This window comes from Protopterus annectens, chromosome 8.part0 (assembly GCF_019279795.1).
Source record: "Protopterus annectens isolate FY-2018-M chromosome 8.part0, PAN1.0, whole genome shotgun sequence".
Lineage (NCBI taxonomy): Eukaryota > Metazoa > Chordata > Ceratodontiformes > Protopteridae > Protopterus > Protopterus annectens.
The window spans coordinates 1,952,518,385-1,952,541,488 of record NC_056741.1 but is presented as its reverse complement, the minus strand read 5'-3'; the positions used below and the strand labels follow the sequence as shown (position 1 = coordinate 1,952,541,488).

The 23,104-nt window shown below is 39.5% G+C and overlaps 1 protein-coding gene across 3 annotated transcripts in view; it reads left to right on the top strand.

Annotated features, from left to right (window-relative positions):
• The window catches only part of LOC122809755 (carbohydrate sulfotransferase 5-like), a 283,569-nt gene that overhangs the window by 100,061 nt on the left and 160,404 nt on the right, over positions 1-23,104 (top strand). Inside the window, exon 1 of one of the 3 annotated variants that reach the window (XM_044081477.1) lies at positions 856-1,057. The exons of the other annotated variants lie outside the window; for them this stretch is intronic. The gene's annotated coding sequence lies outside the window, so the exon portion shown is untranslated. Of the gene's footprint in view, positions 1-855; positions 1,058-23,104 lie in introns of those variants that run through there. 3 annotated transcript variants of the gene reach the window in all.

The following is a 23,104-nucleotide window of genomic DNA, read 5'->3' as shown; positions in this document are numbered from 1 at the left end:
CTTCTTCCACAACCATAATCTTTTTTTTGTAATAAATGTGCCAAAATCCATTTCCCATTAAACAAAATTTAATTCAGTCTTTCATTTCAAATAACCCATGTTATATAAAATACAGTGTTATCTACCATTCTCACATATTCTTTCTTCTTGTTTTTATAATAACCATACATGATCATAGTCATCTGTATTGTTTGTATCACTAATATTCTCCAAAAAATATTTTATTCACACAACTTTTTCCAGAGTTTCACCATACTTTTACATTTAAAAAAACATGTCCTGTTGTCTCTTCCTCCCCACAAAATGAAACACTTGCTCTAACTGTAAGTAACCACTTACACAGAGAGCAGAATTAGAGCAGGTCTTTTAGAAACTGAAGTAAGCCTGTTTAAGAGCAAATCTTTCAGAATTAGGGCAGATTTACACTGAGTGCATCTCTTGGAATCTGGCCCACTCATTCAGGTTTCTTTTTATATGACATATTCCCATTTACTGGTAACTTATTTATTAGCAGTCTCCATAGGAAGTGCTGACACTCTACTATCTTGATACACCATTTTTTCTTGACTTTAATGGCTTTAATCTCTTCTTCTGGAAAATTTTCCCCTGGATTTACATAATAATATTGTTTCATCACATTATTTTTCCATATCCTTCTGTCTTTTTCTGTATCATCATTGTTTTTATTATGCATTAGTATTTTTCTGATAATTTTTAATTTCTTTATGTTTATATCCTTTCAGGGGTGGCTTGTGCTATTGGACTGCTGGATTGCAGCCCTCCCACCTAGGAAAAAAAAAGAAAAATCTTTAAAACTGAAAAACAAAAACAGAAAAAAAAAAAAAAAAAAAAAAAAAAGCACAAGTCCCGACTCCTCTGCACATGAGCAGACATTTGAAGACCTCAGACTGCATTTATCAGCAGTCCAGATAGAGCTAGACAGGTACCCAGCAATCATTCCTGCAAATGCACCCAGGAATCAGTGCGGTGATGACCACACAGAAGAGGAGGTCTGGACTGCTTCAGCTACAGGCAGATCCAATGAGGACTGAGACAGGTGAGCTGCTCTCACGGGACTTTCATTGCATGGGCTCATTCAGGAGGTAGGTGTAGCAGGTTTTGGTCGCTGGCTGGATTGCTCTGTGTCACAGGTGGTTTTGCTGCTTCAGGTCGCTGGCTGGATTGCTTCATTCGGATAGGTGTTTGGTCAGATTGTTGCTTCAGGTTCATTCATGGATTACTTCAGGTCACTGGCTGGATTGCTTCATGTTTGGTCACTGGGTGGGACATATGTGTGTGTGTGTGTGTGTGTGTGTGTGTGTGTGTGTGTGTGTGTGTGTGTGTGTGTGTGTGTGTGAAATGCCCCAGTTACTATATACTGGTGGCTAGAGAGAGCAAATGGTGGTGGATAGAGATACTCAGGCTTGAACCCTGTACCTTGAATGCAGGTGGCAAGGACCTGAATTCAATATCTACCACCATTTCTAAAAAAAAAAACTTACAGATTTTTGCCTCATATTTGTTCTGTTCCTCATAAAATCTGTGGTTTCTGTATCTACATTTTTCCTTGCAAAGTCTGTAGTGTAGTGGTGCACTGGTAGCATTGCTGCCTAACAGCTGCAGGTTCTCTGGTTTGATTCTTGGCTGGGGTGCCTTCTGTGTGGTGTCTGCATGTTCTTTCATCTTGCAAAGATGTGATTGGCATTTCTCTCTGCTCTGCTGAAAATTGTCTTTTGTTCCAAGTCAGACTAGTTTCCTGGTTAAATGTTTAAAAAATAACAGGCATTTGAATTTCAGACTTCAGAAAGTACATGGTAACACAAAATTGTTCTAGCAGTTGTCTAAGTTTATAACATGGATATTTTAAATCTGTCCCTATTTTTGTGACTGTATTCCCCCATTATTGGCTATGTCCAGGTATTTTGTGCTAAGGCTGAGAGTTATCTATGGTGAGAACTGTATTCATTGAATGTTTGGGGGCTGTAATCCCCCCCATTACTGGCTTTGTCCACATGTTTTTTGCTAAGAGATTGAGAACTATAGTGAAAACTGAATTCACTGAATATGTTTGGGGGCTGTATTCCCCCCATTATTGGCTTTGTTCAGGTATTTTGTGCTAAGGTTGAGAGTTATCTATAGTGAGAACTGTATTTATTGAATGTTTGGGGGCTGTATTCCCCCCCATTACTGGCTTTGTCCACATGTTTTTTGCTAAGAGGTTGAGAGCTATAGTGAGAACTGAATTCACTAAATATGTTTGGAGGCTGTATTCCCCCTATTATTGGCTTTGTCCAGGTATTTTGTGTTAAGGTTGAGAGTTATCTATGGTGAGAACTGTATTCATTGAATGTTTGGGGGCTGTATCCCCCCCCCCATTACTGGCTTTGTCCACATGTTTTTTGCTAAGAGGTTGAAAGCTATAGTGAGAACTGAATTCATTGAATATGTTTGGGGACTGTATTCCCCCCATTATTGGCTTTGTTCAGGTGTTTTGTGCCAAGAGGTTGACAGCTATGCTAAGAACTGAATTCACTAAATGGTAGCCATTTAAGTTTGTCTTCCTCTCTTTTACAAAACAGCTGATTTGGCATAGTGGTATATTTCTCTGACTGTTTTGCACAGGGTCCCCTGGGTTAAAGACGTGGCAGTGAAATGTATGGTGGTAACACAGCATTTTATTCTAGCAACTTTCCAACATTATACAAACAATGTTTAAAATGTGTCCCTGGTTGTCTCCCCCACTCAATAAATTTCGGCTTTTTCCAGATTTCTTGTGCTGCAAAGTTTAGAGATACAACTGCGTGTCGAGTAGATTTTACAAGGAGCTAAGAGCTGCAGGGGAACAAAACTTTAGTGCTGCTTATTCTGAGACTGCTTGTATTAATAGCACAACTTGTAGTGTACTTGCTTTTGATACAGAAGGCTGTGGGTTCTACTCCCACAGTAGATAGATGCATTGCTGATACTGTACTGTGTTGTAAAGTGGGTGGATGCTGCAGTCCTTTTTGGCAAAGATACCTAGAGTAGTAACTATGAACCTGTTATCAGTTTGCCATACAGTCCCTATTGCGATATTACTAGCTTATTTATTTTTTTAATGCATGCAACATAGGCAATTTATTCCTCAAGGGTAAGAGGCACTTTATTTGTAGATGAATAAACAGTGACATATAAAGTTGTTTGCTAGAAGCAACCTCTTCACTGTTACAGATTTCTTTAATGTGGAATTACTTAGATGACTTTTACTACTTCAGAGACTGTGTGTATTTACTGATATTGGTGGACTGTAGAAGGTTGAGTAGACTTTTATGATGGAAATGTTCTGAATTGGATAGTTTTGTCATTGGTGCATGCATTTTGTTTCATTGTTTACTGGAAAAATGTTTAAAACAATAAAATTAAAATGCTGTCTAACAACTGTACTGTATTGTACAAGGAATATAATTTAGTAGAATCAGGAAGGTGTATCAAAGATAATGTTTCATGTGCAAGGGGCCTATGATTTGAAAACAGCACACAGTTAAATCTTTATCTGCCACTGGCAAAATGTATTTTTTTTTAAATGTGGGTTTCAATGCTGTTTCATTGAATGTGCATTTCAAGGGCAGAGAAGTTTTTAATGTTAAGCCTGTTTTCATTGTGAGACTGCATTGCTTTGTTTAGCAGATGTCTTGGTGTTTGTGCTGTAAAATGCAAAATAAAACTTTCAGATGAAATCCAGATCATCATAGAAGTAAAGCAGTATGCACATTAGTGTTTATGGTAAATGGAGTGAAATAGCCAAGTAATGGATCATTGGAATGGCTGCAAGGGGGGAGGGCTCCGGTTGACCATGATTTTTGTGAGGGGGGAGGGCGGCAAACTCAAAGACAGCCCCAGCTGAACTATACCTCCCAACTGTCCAGATTTTCACAGACTGAATAGATTTTTGCTTCTTATTTTTGGTTTGTTCCTCATAATATTTGTGGTTTTCTGGAAATTCATTTAGGAATTAAGTCACTAAATAATGACACACTGAGTTTCAGACTTCATAACCTTCAGAAAACTGCATGCTAAAGTAAGACCTGTTCTATCAATTGTCTCAGTTTATACAAGAGCAATTTTTAGTACTGTTTATATGTTCGCCCAATATATTTGGCCTTGTCCAGATTTATTGCATTAACAGGTTGAGAGGTACATGCAAATAAATTGCTTTATAGAATTTAGGCATAGCCAAACCTCTCAACTGTCCCTGAATTTGGCTCAGAATGTTGCTCTTCACTGCCTAATGTAGTTTGGAATTTTGTTCCAAAGCATGGGGAGTCTCTGTGACAGCAATCTATCCCTCCAGCATGTTCTATTTATTGTTGTGGTGAGGTTAAGCTCACTAGAGTGTGTGGCTCACAGTGACTTGGATTTCTTTAGGTGGAGCATGTCCATCAATTCTGAGTTGGATATGGCTTTGTAAGTCAGGCAGAGATTACCTCTGAGTAAGCGGTATGCCATTGAGTACAGCCGGAGTTTTTTCAGTCAGGCTGCATAGGACTTATGTTTGAAGCCAGTAATCCTCTTGGTGAGGTACTTTTGTGGTCTTTCCAGCTGTTGGAAGTGTCTTGTGAGGTACATCCCAAATGGGGCATTGTACTCTATGATGGGTCTGATGAGTGACGAGTAGAGGGGTACTATAACCTCTTTATTTCTAGATGCGAACCCTTTAGTAATTAGATGGGCCACATAGAAGGATTTCCTATCTACTTTGGCAATATGATTGTCAGAAGAGAGATTGCTATCTACCTGGGTCCCCAGATCTCTTATTACCTCTTCTGTATTAAGGGGGCTGCAACCTATGTGGTAATTTGTGGGTGTTTTGTGTTTCCCAAACAGGATGACTATGCATTTTTTGGCATTTAACTTGAGACCATGACTTTGACACCAGGTGTCCGTCTCAGTAAGGCCCTTTTGGAGGATGTCTGTGTCAGCCGGAGAGTCAATTATGGCTCCCAGTTTGCAGTCATCAGCGAACTTGGTTAGCCATAGTCCTCCTGTATTTTCCTGTACTTCTGAGAAGTATATGCCAAACAGTAGGGGTCCCAGGATGAAGGCTTGTGGGACACCACTTGTGACTGGTTTAGAGTCGGACCTGGAGCCCGCTATTCTTACCATGTGAGTTCTATCTGTAAGCCAGTTGGCAACCCATCTCATGACATAGGGGTTTATGTTAAGGCTGTTGAGTTTTTCTGTAATACCTGAGTAGCAAATGGTGTCGAAAGCCTTGGCGAGGTCAAGTTAGGCAGTGTGAACCACCTTTCCCTCATCTTGGGCCTTAGTGACTGTCTTGAAGAAGTCAACCAGGTTTAGTAGGCATGATCTGCCCTTAACAAAGCCAAACTGGGTCGGGTCAAGTGCTTGGAGGTTCCCAATGTCTTTGTTAATGAGTTCCATGATGACGCGCGTTCCATAGCCTTGCAGACCAGGCTAGTCAGGCTTATGGGGTGATAGTTACCAGGGTCAGTTGTGGCCCCTCCTTTGTGGAGAGGAATAACCGTTGCTGTGCACCATTCTATGGGCATGTAGCCTGTGGAGAGGCTGAGGTTGAACATCGGGTTTAGGTGGAGGGTTAGTTCGTTCTGTAGTTCGTGCAAGATGCAGCCTGGGACACCATCTGGCCCCACTGACGCGGTGTTTTTGCCTTTTGAAAGGGCTGTTTTCACCTGTGCATCTGTGATTTCTGGGACACTACACTTTTCCGGTATTGTTGTGGGCCCTTTTGGGGGTGAGAGGGAGGGTGATGTTTGCACTGAATCTGTCTGTCAGGATGTTGGCAATATCAGTAGGTTCAGTATATTTTGTGCTATTTTGCACTAGTTCAGTGCATATCTGCGAATTGCCACTTAGATTCTTAACATAGCTAAACAAGGCTTTGTGGTTATCTTTTGAATCCTTGATTATTTTTCTTTCAAAGTTAGCCTTAGATGATTTTATGAGGGACCTTAGTTTCTTACTGATACTGATCAAGGATGTCTTTCCTTCTTGAGATTTGCTTTTTTTACGAACTAGTTTCCTCCTTCTATTGTATAGCTGTTTATGGTAGGGGTCCACCAAACTGATTTCCTTCTATTAGAGGAGTGAGTCTTAGTTTTGCTAGGGATGGCATGATCCATGCATCCTTGTAGGTGCTCATAGAGTGCATTTGTAAAGGTTTCTGCATCTTGGGCAGCATTATCCTTTAGTGTGGGAGCTGTGAAACTTACCACCTCTGTCTTAAGTAATGTGAAGTTTGCATAGTTGTGTATGGTGGGGGGGTGTGGACATCCAGAGTGATTAGTTTATGGTCTGATCTAACCAGTGACGGGTTGACCTCTGGTGTGGAACACCTGTCGCCCATGTTGGTGATGACCAGGTCCAATATGTTTTCACCTCTGGTAGAGGAGTGTGCCAGCTGATCCAGGGCATTTGAGTTGATGAATTCCAGGAAGCGCTGGGCCTGGGAGTTTGTACTCGAGTAGTTTTCCCAGTTAATCATAGGATAATTGAAATCGCCCAATATCAGGGTGTTCAGTAGGACCTTCATGTTTTCCAGTGTCTCCAGAAAGGTGGAGTGATGGTCCTGGGTCATGGAGGGTTATTTGTAGCAGGCCACAATTTGCATTGCAGATTTGCCCAATGTAAGTTGCACATGGATTATCTCAGCAGTATCATGCTGTGCCACTAATCTGGAGGTGTAGGTATCCTTAATGAATAGGGATACACCCCCTCCTTTTGTGTTTTGGTCCATGTTCTCTGGCCGAAATGTGTAGTATGAGTGTAGCCGGGTAGTGCTGGGGTGATCTCTGGAGCCTTGAACCAGGTTTCAGTTACTGCACAGATGTCAATGTTCTCCATACTGAGGAGTGCTTCAAGCGCATGCATTTTGAGATTTAAACTCCTGGTGTTGAGTAGCATAACCCTCAGTTTTTTGTTAATTGTGCTGTTTATGGTGGCGGGTTTGACTTTTGAGCCTTGCCTAAAAAAGGCACTATGGGGGCAGCAAGAGCCTTGGCCAGTATTTGAAAGCCTAGGGGTGATAAGTGCAATCTGTCTCTTGTAAAGCAACGCAGCTTGTCAAGCTTGTCGTCCCAGGCTGACAGACACTGGATCTCCTTTGAATGACACCAGAAGCTTAGCCAATTGTTGAAATTGATCATTTTTTTCTTTATACTGAGGTATCATTCTTGGTGAAGGCAGGATGCTACTCAGGGTCAGGGTCATACCAGCCTGGACTACATGATCAGAGAGCTCTTCCATGTCTCTTTTCATGTAGTCCAAAGAGGTACATCTCAGGTCATTCACACCAACATGAACAATGACAGAGTCATATTTGTACTTGTTCTGGAGTGACCTAAGTGCTTGTGTTATGTGATGGATTCTGGCTCCCAACAGGCAACTAACAGTAACCTTCTGCTTGTCCAGCCTAGTGAGTGGGACGTCAGTGTGCCTGACTATAGAGTCACCTATTGCTAGTGTGTTAGGTATGTTATTTTGGCTTAAGGGCTGTGATTGTGCGGCACACTGATTTTGTGTTTTATGTGTTGTCTGGTTTGTGAAGGGAGGTACAGGTTGTTTGGGTGTCTGCTTTGGAGGTTTCTGATGCTTTTGCAGGTTTTTATTTAGAGCCTCTGAGTATGATTTTGTGTATTTATGTGTATTTTTTGCCAGTGCTGTTTTAGTAGGTCTATGTGTGGCTAAAGGTGTGGTGCAAGTGTTAACCTTCTCCTCTAGACTGTCTGTTCCAGTCTTAGGTGAAGACAGCTTAGCCTCCAGTTTGGCTGTATAATTGCATCTCTCACATATGTTAGTGCTTTGTAGTAGGAGGAGAGGGTTGTCTGAGTACATGAGGCAGTTGTAACATTGCCTCAGGATGCCCAGATTCACCAGCTGGACTGGAGAGTACACCTAAATTGCCCTTTGGGCATGCCTGAATAGTAGGGTGAGCTGCTTAGTTGCTTGGTTGGTGTGGGGTGAATAAAGAGCCTTGCACTGCTGGGCAATCAAGTGTCAGAGTATATTAGTGCTTGCTATTAGGTCTGGGCAAGTGCTGGGCTGTAGGATGCTTTTTGAGTGCTTAGGTTGAGAGTTAGACTAGTTTCAAGGGAATGACTGAAGAACTTAGTGGAGCTGGGAATAATTTAACCACAGCTAGCCGGCGCTGCCTGGCATGCAAAACCATGCAAACATGTTTTTTGTAGTAGGGAATTGAAAGAGATAGAAATTAGCCCAAAATGGCCAATAAACTACTAACTTCTGGGCTGGAACCACTTCTTCAAGGACATATAGGCTGCTCAAAGCTCCCCTCTCTCACAGGTGAACAGAGAAACTCCCTTCTATCCAAGTAAGGTATGGGCAACTCAGAAACTAGTATCACAGCCCTGAATTCAGCACTAGCCTGAAAACTGGACTATACTAGCTTAGAAAGGCAGAAACAAGGAATTTTTTTTTGGGGGGGGTTGTTTTTTTTTTGAAAAGATAAGGCAAAAACAGTAAATAATACACTTAAAACAGCTTTAAATTACTACAAATGGTCAGAAAAGGCTATCACACTTTAGTGTGTTGCCTACAACAGTTAAACAAATTATGTAAACAAAAAAACAACTTTTTAAAAGTTCAGCAGTCAAATAAGTACAACATGTGAAAAAAACAAGCTTTTAAATCACAATAAATGCTGGAAAATCTGCAATTGTGAAGACAGTTAAGTACAGCAAGAAAGTACAGAAAACTGATACTTAATCACTCTAAAGTCTCTCTAATAAGTTAGAAGGCTTCTATCAGCTTAAGGCTTTCTAGTGCTACCGTGTAGGTTAGTTACAGGAAAGATGGGAAACAAGCGCAGATATGGTCTTTTAAACCAGAAAGTTGAAAGAAACAGACAAACTGCCCAAATGGTCAATAAACTACAATTTCTGGACCAAGAACCACTCCTGTCATGGTAGACAGGCTACCTAGTGCTTACCACTCCCACTGATAAGCTAGAAGGCTTTTCTCCAATACAGAAAGGCTTGCAGGGCTCAGAAGCTTACCAACAGTCCTGAATACAGCAACTCTGTATCTGGACTAGGCTAGTTACAGGAAAGGTGGGAAACAAGCGCAAGTGTGGCTTTTAAACCAGAAAGTTGAAAGAGATGGAAAAAACTGCCCAAATGACCAGTAGCTACAATTTCTGGGCCAGGAACCACTTCTCTTGTGGTAGATAGGCTACCTAATGCTTACCACTCCCACTGATAAGCTAGAAGGCTTCCCTCCAACACAGAAAGGCTTGGGGGGGGGCTCATAAGCTTACAAAGAGTCCTGGATACAGCAAATCTGTACCTGGACTAGACTAGCTACAGGAAAGGTGGGGCACAAGTACAAACGCAGGCTTTTAAGCCAGCAAGTTGGAAGAGATGGAAAACTGCCCAAACAGCCAAATAAACTACAATTTCTGGGCCAAAACTCACTCTTCCCATGGATGATAGTCTACCTAGTGCTTATCACACCCACTGATAAGCTAGAAGGCTTCACTCCAACACAGAAAGGCTTGGGTGGGGCTCAGAAGCTTACTAATAATCCTGGATACAGCAACTCTGTAACCGGACTAGGCTAGTTATAGGAAAGGCAAGAAACAGGTGCAAGTGTGGCTTTCAAACCAGAAAGTTGAATGAGATGGAAAAAAACTGCTCAAACAACCAATAGCTATAATTTCTGGGCCAGGAACCACTTCTCTTGTGGTAGATAGGCTACCTGATGCTTACCACTCCCACTGATAAGCTAGAAGGCTTCCCTCCCACACGGAAAGGCTTGGGGGTCTCAGAAGCTTACAAAGAGTCCTGGATACAGCAAATCTGTACCTGGATTACACTAGTTACAGGAAAGGCGGGGACGAAACGCAAAACAGGCTTTTAAGCCAAAAAGTCAAAAGAGATGGAAAAACTGCCCAAATGGCCAATGAACTACAATTTCTGGGTCAAAACCCACTCTTAGGCTTGCCACCCCTTCGTTTTTTTTCCGGACTATCAGGAAATCAAACTGATTCTCCGGTAGTCCGGAAAACACTGTACAAACTCCGGTATTCTGTTTCAAAAAGGAAACAGACTATCGGAGTTTGTAAATCGGCTGATTTACTATGCTTTTCTTACAGAAAAGCATAGCAAATCAGCCAAAAGCAGGCGGCGGGAGCAAAAAAAGAGGGCGTTCCCGTTGATCGGCTGATTTACTATGCTTTTCTTACAGAAAAGCATAGCAAATCAGCCAAAAGCAGGCGGCGGGAACGAAAAAAGAGGGCGTTCCCGTTGAGTGATGCTGTCGTGACATCACAAAATGGGCGGTATGTTGGCGGGAGAGGGGGTGGGGCGGGCGGGGTTACTGGTGACGCGAGGGGCGTGGCGTGGCTCCGGTTTTAGCCGTGAACGAAGGTGGCAACCCTACCCACTCTTCCCATGGTAGATAGTCTATCTAGTGCTTACCACTCCCACTGATAAGCTAGAAGGCTTCCTTCCAACACAGAAAGGCTTGGGGGGCTCAGAAGTTTACCAACAGTCCTGGATACAGCAAGTCTGTATCTGGACTAGACTAGTTACAGGAAAGGCAGGAAACAAGCTTAGAACTTTTTTTTTTTTTTACAGAAAAGCAGCTAGAACAGCAGTAAATACAACTCAAGTTGCACTGCAGGCCAGCACACCCGAGTGTGTAGCAACACTATGGCAAATACAGTTCAAATAAATGCAATTAAATTAACAAATGACTAAAAACAATTCCAGAAGGCAGTAAATTAGAAGGCTACTAACAAGCAGTAATAAGTGCAGAATAAGAGCGACTGAACAGATAACAACACGCAGAACAGCAACTAAGACAGTTACAGTAAGAGCAGCTGAATAAAAAAAAAAAAAAAAAAAATATATATATATATATATATATATATATATATATACTTTATTTATTTATGTATTTATTTATTTATTTATTTATTTTTGAGGGGGGAACAGAGCAGGATTAAGTGGCTACAGGGGTTGTCCTTCCCAAATGCTCTTTGTATACAGTAGGAGTGACTGAAATCAGAATATGATCTCACTGCACTCAGTTGGGTGAGTGAATGAGACAGGCTCAGAAGGAGTATCCAAATAGAAATCTACAAGAGGGGCGGGCAATTTCAAAGCCACCAACATTAACACCAAAACAAGAACAGGGAGGGTGGGTAAGGAACTAACTGCAGAGAGACAGCCACAACTTCAGTTGAGTTAATATTCAGTGAGAAACACAAATAAATAAATTAAATACAGTACTATTTGAAAAAGAGCAAATAAAAGTGTACTTAAATTCACTTATACATCCAGTTCATTTCAGGTAGATCGTAGCAGGCCAAAGCTCAGATATTAAGCAGAGATAACCCAAAATGTACCACTTATATAAGGCAGGAGAGAATATCAGTGATGAGGTGAAACTACTCCCCACTGCTATCAATGGCTACACAGAAATTCTAACAAGTACTCTGTAGAGAGACAGCCACAACTTCAGTTGAGTTAATATTCAGTGAGAAACACAAATAAATAAATTTAATACAATAATATATGAAAAAAGCAGATAAAAGTGTACTTAAATTCACTTATACATCCAGTTGATTTCAGGTAGATCTTAGCCAGCCAAAGCTCAGATATTAAGCAGAGATAACCCAAAATGTACCACTTATATAAGGCAGGACAGAATATCAGTGATGAGGTGAAACTACCCCCCACTGCTATCAGTGGCTACACAGAAATTCTAACAAGTACTCTGTAGAGAGACAGCCATAACTTTAGTTGAGTTACTATTCAATGAGAAGCACAAATAAATAAATTAAATACAGTACTATATGAAAAAGAGCAGATCAAAGTGTACTTAAATTCACTTATACGTCCAGTTGATTTCAGGTATATCTAAGCTGGCCAAAGCTCAAGATATTAAGCAGAGATAACCCAAAATGTACCACTTATATAAGACAGGACAGAATATCAGTGATGAGGTGAAACTACCCCTCAATACTATCAATGGCTACACAGAAATTCTAACAAGTACTCTGTAGAGAGACAGTCACAACTTCAGTTGAATTAATATTCAGTGAGAAACACAAATAAATAAATGAAATACAGTAATATATGAAAAAAAGCAGATAAAAGTGTACTTAAATTCACTTATATGGCCAGTTGATTTCAGGTAGATCTTAGCTGGCCAAAGCTCAGATATTAAACATTACTTAGCTATGTCTTTTATATTCAACATCTTTCTTTTCACAGTTACTGTCTACCTCTTGCTCCTACTTAGACTTTCATTTCACACAGTCTACCTACCTCCTACTCCATCCCCTCCCACATCATCTCACAATCACACCCTTCCCAGTTACTCCATAACCTGTTCTAGTCTTTATAAAACTGACCTGATTTTACAAAAGAAACTCATCATCCTTTCCTCACACCACAGCCTTCCTTACAATCAGAACCAACAGTTTTTTCATATCCCAAAAAAGAAGATTTTACCTACCAAACTCCTTGTCCTCAATAATCTACTCCTCTGTGGTGACATACATTCTAACCCTGGCTCTTCTCCTACCTCTCATATCTCCCCTAGTTCCACAAAATCCCTAAATGTCACTACAATTAATCTTCAGAGCATTAGAAACAAAATTCCCCAACTACATGCATGGTTAAATCAACATAATCCAGACTTTACCGCCATTACTGAAACCTGGCTAAAACCATACATCAAAGATTCTGAATTTCTACCTGCTAAGTACTCCTGACTCAGAACTGACAGACTACATAAAAAAGGTGGAAACACTGCCTTATTATACCCAAACATCTTTACTGTTACCCCATACTCTAAACCAATTCTCCTTTTTTCCACTGCAGAGTTACTTGTTACCTTCCTAAAATGTAATGATTGCAAAACCCTATGCATTACAGTTATTTACATTCCCCCCAATAAATAATATTCCTATTCTTGAAGATATTCTTGCCTGGAAAACCAACAATATAAAACAATGAAACCATTATCCTAGGTGATGTTAATATTAACTGACATGATATTTCCAATAACAACCCCTCCACTGATATTAACCTCCGCATTTATACTCAGCTAATCTCTGACATTACCAGACCTGACAGTAAGAAAAACAAAGGCTCAGTCTTGAATAGGATCTTGGTTTCTGACCTAGAAAGAATCTCCTCTTCCTGGACTCTCCCAAATAACATCAGTGATTTCTCTCCTGTATTCATAATATGCAAGCCCATCTCCATACCAAACATACACCATTATCGACTCATAAGAGATTTAGCCCATTTCTCCCCAAATACATTCAATGATGTCAGCATAACACTAACTGGACCCCTGTTAAATTTCTCCCACTCAATGAAGCTGTAAAATATTTTAATTCTACATTTCTTAAGGTAGTTAACAGTCTTGTCCCAATCCCCCTAAAGAGGATCAAGGCAAAACATACTACTTGGCTTACAAAATCCACAAAGCGAGTTATGTCTGCTAGGGACAAAGTCTGGAGAGCCTGGCAAAAAAAAAAAAAAACACTCTCTAACCTCACACAGTATAAACAACTTCACAATCAGGCCAAACACTTAGTTATCACAAACAAAAAAAGAATATTTCCAAGCTTTTCAAGAACAACATAAACTAAATCCCAAAAGTTCTGGGGAGCTATCAACTCCCTTCACCCAGGAACTAATAATAACCCGTGCCCAAACCCAGAAAAAACACCCTCTGAGCTAGCCTCACTCTTTAACACATACGTCACTGACACCATCATTAAACTTACTTCCAGCTTCCCACCCATCAACACTGACCCACCAGTGACACCTTTATTTAGCACATTCCTCTTCTAATCCTCTTCCCCGTTTCACACCTTCACCCATAGCCACCTCTACCATGAACAAAATTCTTCTCAAATTCAAACCCTGTACCAATGCCCCAGATAACTTAGCTGTAGAATACTTGCAACTCTCAGCTTCCTCCACTGCATATCCCATTAGCATCCTCCTCAATAGATCCATTAAAGAATCTTACATACCTGATATCTGGAAGAAGGCTTTTGTCCTTCCTCTCCGTAAAGGTGGCAATAACTCTAACATACCTAACTTCCATCCTATTGCTATTCTCTATCCCATCTCAAAAATACTAGAGAAATCTATTCATTCTCAGTTGCTCTCTCATCTGGTTCTTCTTCTTCTTCTTCTTCTGGCTTTTCCTGGTTAGGGGTCGCCAAAGCGGAACTCTGGTCCGCTAATGATTGTCAGTAGACTTTTTACAGGTGCCGAAGTGCCAGCTCGATGCCCAACCTTCAACGAAGACACGCCCATTCTATGCATGTCTTTCAAACGTGGGGAGGACATGCAGACTCCACACAGAAGGCGCTCCCGCAGAGAATCGAATGGGAGAACCTCTTGCTGTGAGGCAACAACACTACCGCTGCACCACCATGGCTTAAAACACAAAATCTTCTCCCCCACTCAACATGGCTTTAGGCCTGGACATAGCAGCAACACTGCCCTCATTTCCTTTTTGGATACCAGAAACAGAGCTCAATATGCTGGCTCCTTAGTTTCAGCATTCTTTCTTGATTTATCAAAGGCTTTTGACACTATATTCCATTCCCTTCTGCTTACTTAACTCTCTGACCTATCTGCCCTTACCCTGCAATGGTTTACTAATTACCTCAGTAATAGGCAGCAATCCACTATATGGCAGCACTCCTCTTACTCTTTCCTAAATACTAATATGGGTGTTCCCCAAGGTTCAGTACTGGTTCCCCTCTTGTTCAGCATATTTGTTGATAACTTTCATACCACTCTTACCCATACTACCATTATCCAATATGCTGATGACTCCACTATCATCTGCTCTTCTAAATCTGCCACTGCACTACAGCATCTCACCCAAGAAGCTTTTTCTTGCACTGAAACCTGGATGTCCCAGAACCATCTCATCCTCAACCCCAATAAAACAAAACTTTTAATATTTACCCCCAATAAAGCCAACCCTGTTGACAGGTCTCTGTTCTCCATTCACTCTCAAATCAACACTATCATTGAAGTTATCCATAGTACCAAATTACTAGGTGTCATCACTGATGAAAATTTAACTTTCAACCTTCACATCTACAGCAACATTTAAAAAACCTACCAAAAAATGGGTGCTCTATATAGACACAACTATCTTCTTAGCCTCTCTGCTAAAAAGGTCCTGGCCTCTTCCTTCCTGTTTCCTACTTTGCTATAAGGTGCTCCCATCTTGACCAATCTTCAGTCTTCCTTGAGAACAAAACTTGACTCTTGCTACAACAAAGTTGCTAAATTTGCTACTAATTTCCTGTTCTACCCATCATTGTTCCTCTCTGCTTCAACTAAATTGGCTAGAACTCCCACACTATCTATCTTTTCTACAATTAACTACAGCTCACAAGTTCATCTATCACCCCAAAACCTGTCCTTCCCTCTCCTCCATACTGACCATATACCATCCTAACCAACACCTCAGGTTAGAAAACAAAATGTTATTGTCTATTGAGAAACCCAAGTTATCAGCCGGCCATATGTTGTATTCCTATACACTCTACAAGGCATAGAACAATCTCCCCCCTGCACTCAGGACTATCTATAATCCTGCCCTCTTTAAAAAAAATCCCTCAAACTACATCTATCCTCTCATTACTTATGCTCCTGTACACAAATAAACAACCACAACACCTGACTTACCTTTCCTGTGCTTCACTTTAATTTTTCTATTATTATCATTTCCTTTCCCATCTCTCTGCCTACCTACTACTTTCTGTCACATTAGCTTTACTTTTTTCCCTCCTTCGCCCTCTATTCTTACACTGAATTTAACTTCCCTCTGCTATGATCCTTGCAGATATATTTCACACTAATGTGTGTTAGTATGTACGCCTTATATTAAGTCTATTTTACCCTGATTGTAATTCTACTGCTTGTTATTCTTATGTGTATTACTATTTTATATGTATTAATATAGCACTAACCCACGCCTGGGTGTGGGTAATGCTGGATTTACCCACAGTTGGTGTGGTTTGGTCACGAGGGCGAAGCCCGAGTGGCCAGACAAAGCCAACCGTGGGTAAATCCAGCATTACCCACACCCAGAAGTGAGTTATTGCTATTATACAATGACATTATTTAAGAAAAAAAATAATTACTTTTCTTAAATAATGGCATTGTATAATGCCTCCTTCCTGCCCTTCCGCAGCTGTCTGGTATTCTGCGGCAGTTCTGATGTACTGTGTATGTATATGCCTACGCAGTACATCAGAGCTGTGGGCAAAAGCAATGGAGAAAGCAAGATCTCCGTTGCTTTTTACAAACTGTTTTGCTATGTTAAATGGATTTAACATAGCGAGACAGCTTTAAAAAAAAGCAACAGAGAATCTCTGTTGCTTTTTTAAAGCTGTCTCGCTATGTTAAACCCATTTAACATAGCTAGACAGTTTTGAAAAAAACAACGGAGAAAGCAAGATCTCTGTTGCTTTTTACAAACTGTCTCGCTATGTTAAAGGAGTTTGACATAACGAGACAGCTTTAAAAAAAAGCAACGGAGAATCTCCATTGCTTTTTTAAAGCTGTCTCACTATGTTAAACTCGTTTAACATAGCGAGACAGTATGAAGCAACGGAGATCTTGCGTTCTCCGTTGCTTAAAAAAAGAGTTATAGTAATGGAAAAAGTCCGGGCAACTGGACCTTTTTTCCATTACTATAACTGATTTACAATGTGCACGCTGACCAATCAGCATGCACGTTTTTGAATATTAATGAGAGGGGGCTGTTGTATAATTGTTTGTAATTATTGTGGATCTTTTCTCCCCGGGCCTCCACTGAAAATGGGTTCATTCTAGCCCCAGTGGACTTTCCCGGTTAACAAATGCAATAAATAAATAAATATTACCTCAAGTAATAACACAAAAATAGAAACCATAAGCCAAACTAAACTTCTTGTAGACATAACAGATGACAACCTCAGATTTGATTATCACATACTTCATTCCATCAAGTAAACTCACCAAAAATGTGGCTCCCTATATGGGGCTAAACACTACCTGACCACTAAAGCAAGGATTACCTCACCAACAGCATACGTCCTTCCTTCTATATTATATGCTTGCTCTTTTCTTACAAATATCAACGCTACATATAAAACTAAACTAGCCTCCTGCTACTACAAAATAGGCAAATTTGCAACCACCCAACCTTATAAAACACACCACTGCCTTGCATTAAAAAATTAAACTATCTTGACCTTGCAAACCAGTTGACATACTTACAACTAATCATTGCCCACAACCTATTATACTCTCCAGACAAATGACCACCAATACAAAATACTATACTGTACTGTTCACCAACTAGAGACCTTCACTGTAGCAATAAACTCTTACTATGTATCAGTAAGATATTCAACACTGCTGGAGACTCTCTCTACTCCATACCTCTCAACTGTTCAGATTTCACAGAACATCCAGATTTTTGCCTCATATTTTGGGTTTGTTCCTCATAGCATTTGTGGTTTTCAGGCAAATCTTTGAAGCTTGAAATTACTCAAAAATAGCAGACATTTTTGTTTCAGACTTCAGACCCTTCATAAAATGCATGCTAACACAAATCTTCTTGTTCTATAATCTCTCTACATTTATAAGAACAATATTTTAACATTTGTCCCCATTTTTTGGCCTTTGTCTCCCCATTAATTTAGTCTCTGTCCTGATTTTTTACACTAAGAGGTTGAGATGTATGCTACTCCCATTATGTGTCAAAACTCTGGAATGAAATCCCTACACAGTTAAAATAGATAGAAAACTTAAATAGTTTCAAAACATTGCTTAAACAGCGCCTATGCCAAAGATGGTTCTGTTCTTCCTGCTCACCTGGCTAGCTTTACTCACATTACATTTCTTCAACTCTTACAGCCACTTTCCCAATCTTTGGTACCGTATCACTCCTCCTCATACTGCACTAATTTCCTAAACTCTTACTCTTCCTCCTTCTCTCACACCCTACCACTAACTACTATTCCTCCTCTGTCCCTTTATCTTTATGCTCATTTCCATAATTTCTCCTTTCATTTCTCTCTTATTAGTTTTAAGCTAGGTTATTACTAACTTCAGAAACAACCCTGTTTGATCTTTTTCCCTGCAGCCATCATGCTATAAATAAATTAACTGCTATTTTATTTTTCTATTCAATAATTAGCCAATTTATGTTAATTTCTCTCTTTTTTGTGTTATAAAAGCTATACTCATTTAAGAAATATTTAAAAATCATGTAAATAAGCTCATGTACAGATGTTTTACCCAGCAGTTATAAATGTACATCATGAGTTACTTAAATGTGGACTTTTCTACCCAGGCCTCCACCAAAAATGGGTTTTACCAGTCAAACATTTCATAGTCAATAAAGACAAATAAATAAATAATAATCAAATACTCTAACAAAATAGTATCCACATCACATTTAACACATCATTCCAGTATCTCTGTCCTTCTTATGATGTTAATAATACTGTTCACACTTGCTAAATGTACTCTAAACTTGCTGCTTTTCCTTTTTAAGTTTAGGGGAAATATTTTTAAATTTTAATTTTCTTATTTTTACTATTTCCTCCCCAACTGAATATTTTTCCTCCGTTTACACATAAATAATCCTTGATCCTCAGAATCAGATTTTTCATTGGCTAGAACTTCAAAAAAAACTTTAGTACTAATCTCTTTTCCTGCATGCAGTTTCTCTCTCTCCTCATTTTCCCCTCCATTTATTTTTCTTCTTCTTCTACAGTTTCTTCTTCACTTACTTCTCCCTCTCCCCAGCCCCTCGTTGTCCTTTTGCATGCATTTTCTTCCCTTCCTCTTCTTTTCCATTATTTAGTGTTTGTTCTTGACAATCCTTCCAAACCTGCATTCAGGCACACATCTTCCTGCTTTATGTCCTTCCTCCCCACACTGGTTGCATTGTATCTTGAAGCAGTCATTAATTAAATGAGAAAAGGTCCCCATAAAAGAAACATGATTAAGATGGCAAGCATATCTTAATGTCCATCTGAGATCAGCCACAAAAATAACACTTGGCAAGTGTTAACCATGTTTTTTTTCACATTTCAAACTGGCTTCCAACCTCTGCCCTCCATTCCATAACTTGCTGTCATCTCTAGCTTTCAACAGTTTCACACAGACCCTTCGTCTTCTTCTTCCAGTTCATCAGATCTAAACTGCAAAGTAACATTTAACATTTAAGTTACTAGCAGAAAACAAATAACTGTTCCACAGATAAGTGTCCTTTTTGTTACACAATTCCAGAAATGTCACCATCAGTTTCAAATGCTAAGTCACAAAAAGTGTCTGTCTCAATATGTGTAAAAAGATAAAATTTCTTGAGTTTTAAAACCCAGAACAGTTATGAAATTGTCCCATACATATCTGTCTATTAAAGTGTCATTTTTTGTTCTTATTCTTATAGTTGGTCTTCTCTTTTCAAAAACAGTTTTACTTACAGTTTTACTTACTGCATTAAGAGCTGACAGAAAAAGGACACCTTCTCATTTTTTTGCTCTGTTATTCTTTTAGTTTCTGTCGCTGCTGCATACGTTTTAACTGCTACATTCTTTGTTGCCACATCACCTGATTCCTTTTCCACATTACCATCCTCACTACTTCCAAAAAAAGTTATCTGGCATCTCACCCCATGAAACAGTAGAACAGTCACCTGGATCATCCTGCTCAATTATTTTTATCAGAACATCATCTGCAAGCCCTCGCTTACCACCCTCTCCATGGAAACAGCTAAACATTGCTCATTTGTGACATCTACCACAAAGGAATCTTTATTTACATTCTGAAGCTCCATACTGAACAAATTTGTCTCCAAATTCTTATTTTCCATATCCATACCATCCATAGCTTTTCTCTCCTTCTCCATGCTGCTTCCCTTAGTCGTAGTCCTGGCTGCTGTAGGAGCCATCCTGTGCCATGTAGCAGCTCCAACAATTAGGGGAAGTTCCCTGGTGCCCTGCTCAAATTACCCATAATAGTATAAATACCACCATGGGTCTCCCCTGAAAAGAGGGTACTAGCCTAGCAGGACTAATCTGGTCAACAACGGATAAATAAAATAAATGTGTTAGAGTATGTGTACTCCTGTACATCACACTGTTACTATAAAGCAGGTTAAAAGTAAATGTTCAAGGCTGTAACACAATCTATTACATGTCGTACTCCTACTAAGCTACTACCTGTACATCAGCAACAGGTGTCGTAACATACTCAACCCTTCTGTCTGAAGCTCTGTGTATTATGCTTGGTTTGCTTGCATTTTGTTTTCTGGGTTGTCTTACTAGACAGATGTCCACTTTTGGAGGAGTCTGGAGGAGAAAGGTTCCACAGTGACACCTTCAGATAAAGGAATATGACAACAAGCAGTTAATTTCATGAAAGAGTACATGTAAAAGCAAATATCCTGATGCTAATTATAGCGGATAGGATCAGGTGTAATATTCCATGATAATGCAACTTTTGCACACATGAACAGCAGAAATAGTGACATAATTACACTGTAAGATATAAGATGCGCAATGCTAAGAAAGTAATCATGCTTTTTCTAAATATTTATAGTCCTGCATGCTACTAACAAATTTACAGCATTGCAAGTATGCTGTTTTGCAATACAGTATGAAGAAATTAAGCTTGGGTAGAAGAGCGGTAAATAAAAAAATCCATGAGTGAGACGTATTTTTGAGATATCAGATAAGAGTGGTGACAAAGTATAGCAGCGAATAGAACTGACATGACAGGACACACACACACACAGGGCTGGCAGTGAAGTAAATGGTTTTGCACTTGTAGAAACACTGGACCCAAAAGTCTCATGTTGCATTGTTAAATAAATGTTAATGGCAATGCTTTAAATCTAAAATTTACCAATTAATTTAATATATATATATATATATATATATATATATATATATATATATATATATATGTGTGTGTGTGTGTGTGTGTTTTTTTTGGTTGAGAGTATGAGAAAACAATGAGCATCAGAAGGATTTCTTCTTTGTTATTTTTTTATTGACATTTGATCACCTGGAAAGCATGACTGTGTGGCCCATTTTCAGAGGAAGCTGGAGGAGAAAAGCTCCAAAGTATTACAAAACATTTTAAGAATAATTTTACAGTCTTTAAAAATAATACAAAAAACAGCTACGGTTTAAATAATTATACCAAATTAGAGATAACATGAAAACATTGGGTAAGAATAGATACAAGTTATATGACAATGACTTAATATTTTGAGAACATTTAGCCAGCTTATAGATAAAGTAAAGGTAAATTAATATAATACAAACAAGAATTGCAATATAAAGTATGAGAAAAGCAGGCTTATGGTATATTTAGAGAGAGAACTGGGGAGAGAAACTGAGAGAAGTAAGAAAGTGAGTGAAGAAGAGAGAACAAGGAGGTGTAAGATATGAACAGGTATTTGCTCACATTTATGGATATAGTTTATACTGGCGTTGAGCAAGAAAAGAGTCAGCTTTTGGCTAGGAAGTCTTTCAGAATGCTTTCAAAGGATGGGAGGGAGGGTATTGACCTGATAGATACAGATAAGGAGTTCCGGTCCTTAGTGACATGGTAAGTGTATAGATAATTTCCAGTTCTTCTTGTATGTAATCAAATGTATATATTTTGATAATATATTCCTATTGGGAGAATACAAGGTAAGGTAGCCAATTATATGGTATAGGAAATGCAAAAGTATTTTATGATGGAAGACAAGATGTCACAAGGTTAATTTATTTCAGAGTTCTAGCTGAGTTTTTCAAAGACATGCAATGATAAGTTCTTGTCATCTGGCTAGTTCTGAGTCTAGTTAATTTATTACAAGCACTTTCACGTTTTCAGAACAGATTGTCTGAACAATGACCTTTGGCAATAAAAGGGAGATTCCAAGATTTTTCTGGAGTCAGCAAAATGTGTAATGATTAAATGCATGACAGAGTTATTTGTGAGATCTTTTAAACTGAATGTGTGGTCATTATATTTTACATATAAAAACTGATCAAGAATAATTTTCACATTAGTAAATATAACTAATCTGTCTATATTAGTTGTTTTCTTCCTTGGTGCAAAATAACATGATGCTTGATTTCCTAATATTTAGCATAAGCTAAGACTCTGAAGTACAAGCCAACACTAAGGGACTCTGGCTAACAAAGTTCACAGATGACTGCAAACTGGGAGCCATTATTGAATCCCCAAATTATGTGGATACTCTACAAAAGGGCCTTACAGAAACAGATGCTTGGTGCCAGAGCCATGGGCTCAAGCTCAATGCCAAGAAATGTATAGTTATCCCCTTTGGGAAAAAACATATACCCGTGAATTACCATATAGGTGGCAGTACACTAAACACCGAAAGTGTGATAAGAGATGTAAGGACACAGGTGGACATTGGTCTCACCTTCGATAACCACATCGCCACGACAGTCAGGAAATCCTTTTATGTGGCACACCTCATCACTAAGGGCTTTTCATCCAGAAAAAAGGAGGCCATTGTCCCACTGTTCTCATCCCTCAATAGACCCATTATAGAATACAATGCCCCGTTTGGTATGCACCTCTCAAGACATCAGCAACAAGTGGAAAGGCTACAGAAATACCTCACTAAAAGAATCACAGGCCTAAAGCAGATGCCCTATGCTGACCACCTTAAAAAACTCCGGCTATACTCTGTTGCATACCGTCTACTCAGAGGCGATCTCTGCTTAACATACAAGGCCATGTCAAACCCAGAGCTGTTGGACATGCTACACTTAAAGAAATCCAAATCCCTCAGAGCCACATGCTCCAGGGATCTAAACCTTGTCATTACAATAAACAAAACATGCTGGAGGGGTAGGTTCCTGACCCAGAGACTCCCCAGACTCTGGAATAGATTGCCCATACATGTTAAGCAGAGTGCCTCTTTGGCCCTCTTCAAAAGGAACCTTGACGATTGGATGGGAGAAAGAAAATTCACCCTGGGGATCACATCAGTCACCCTGCTAGACAGGGGTCCAGGGAAGTAAATAGTGTGGGAAGAA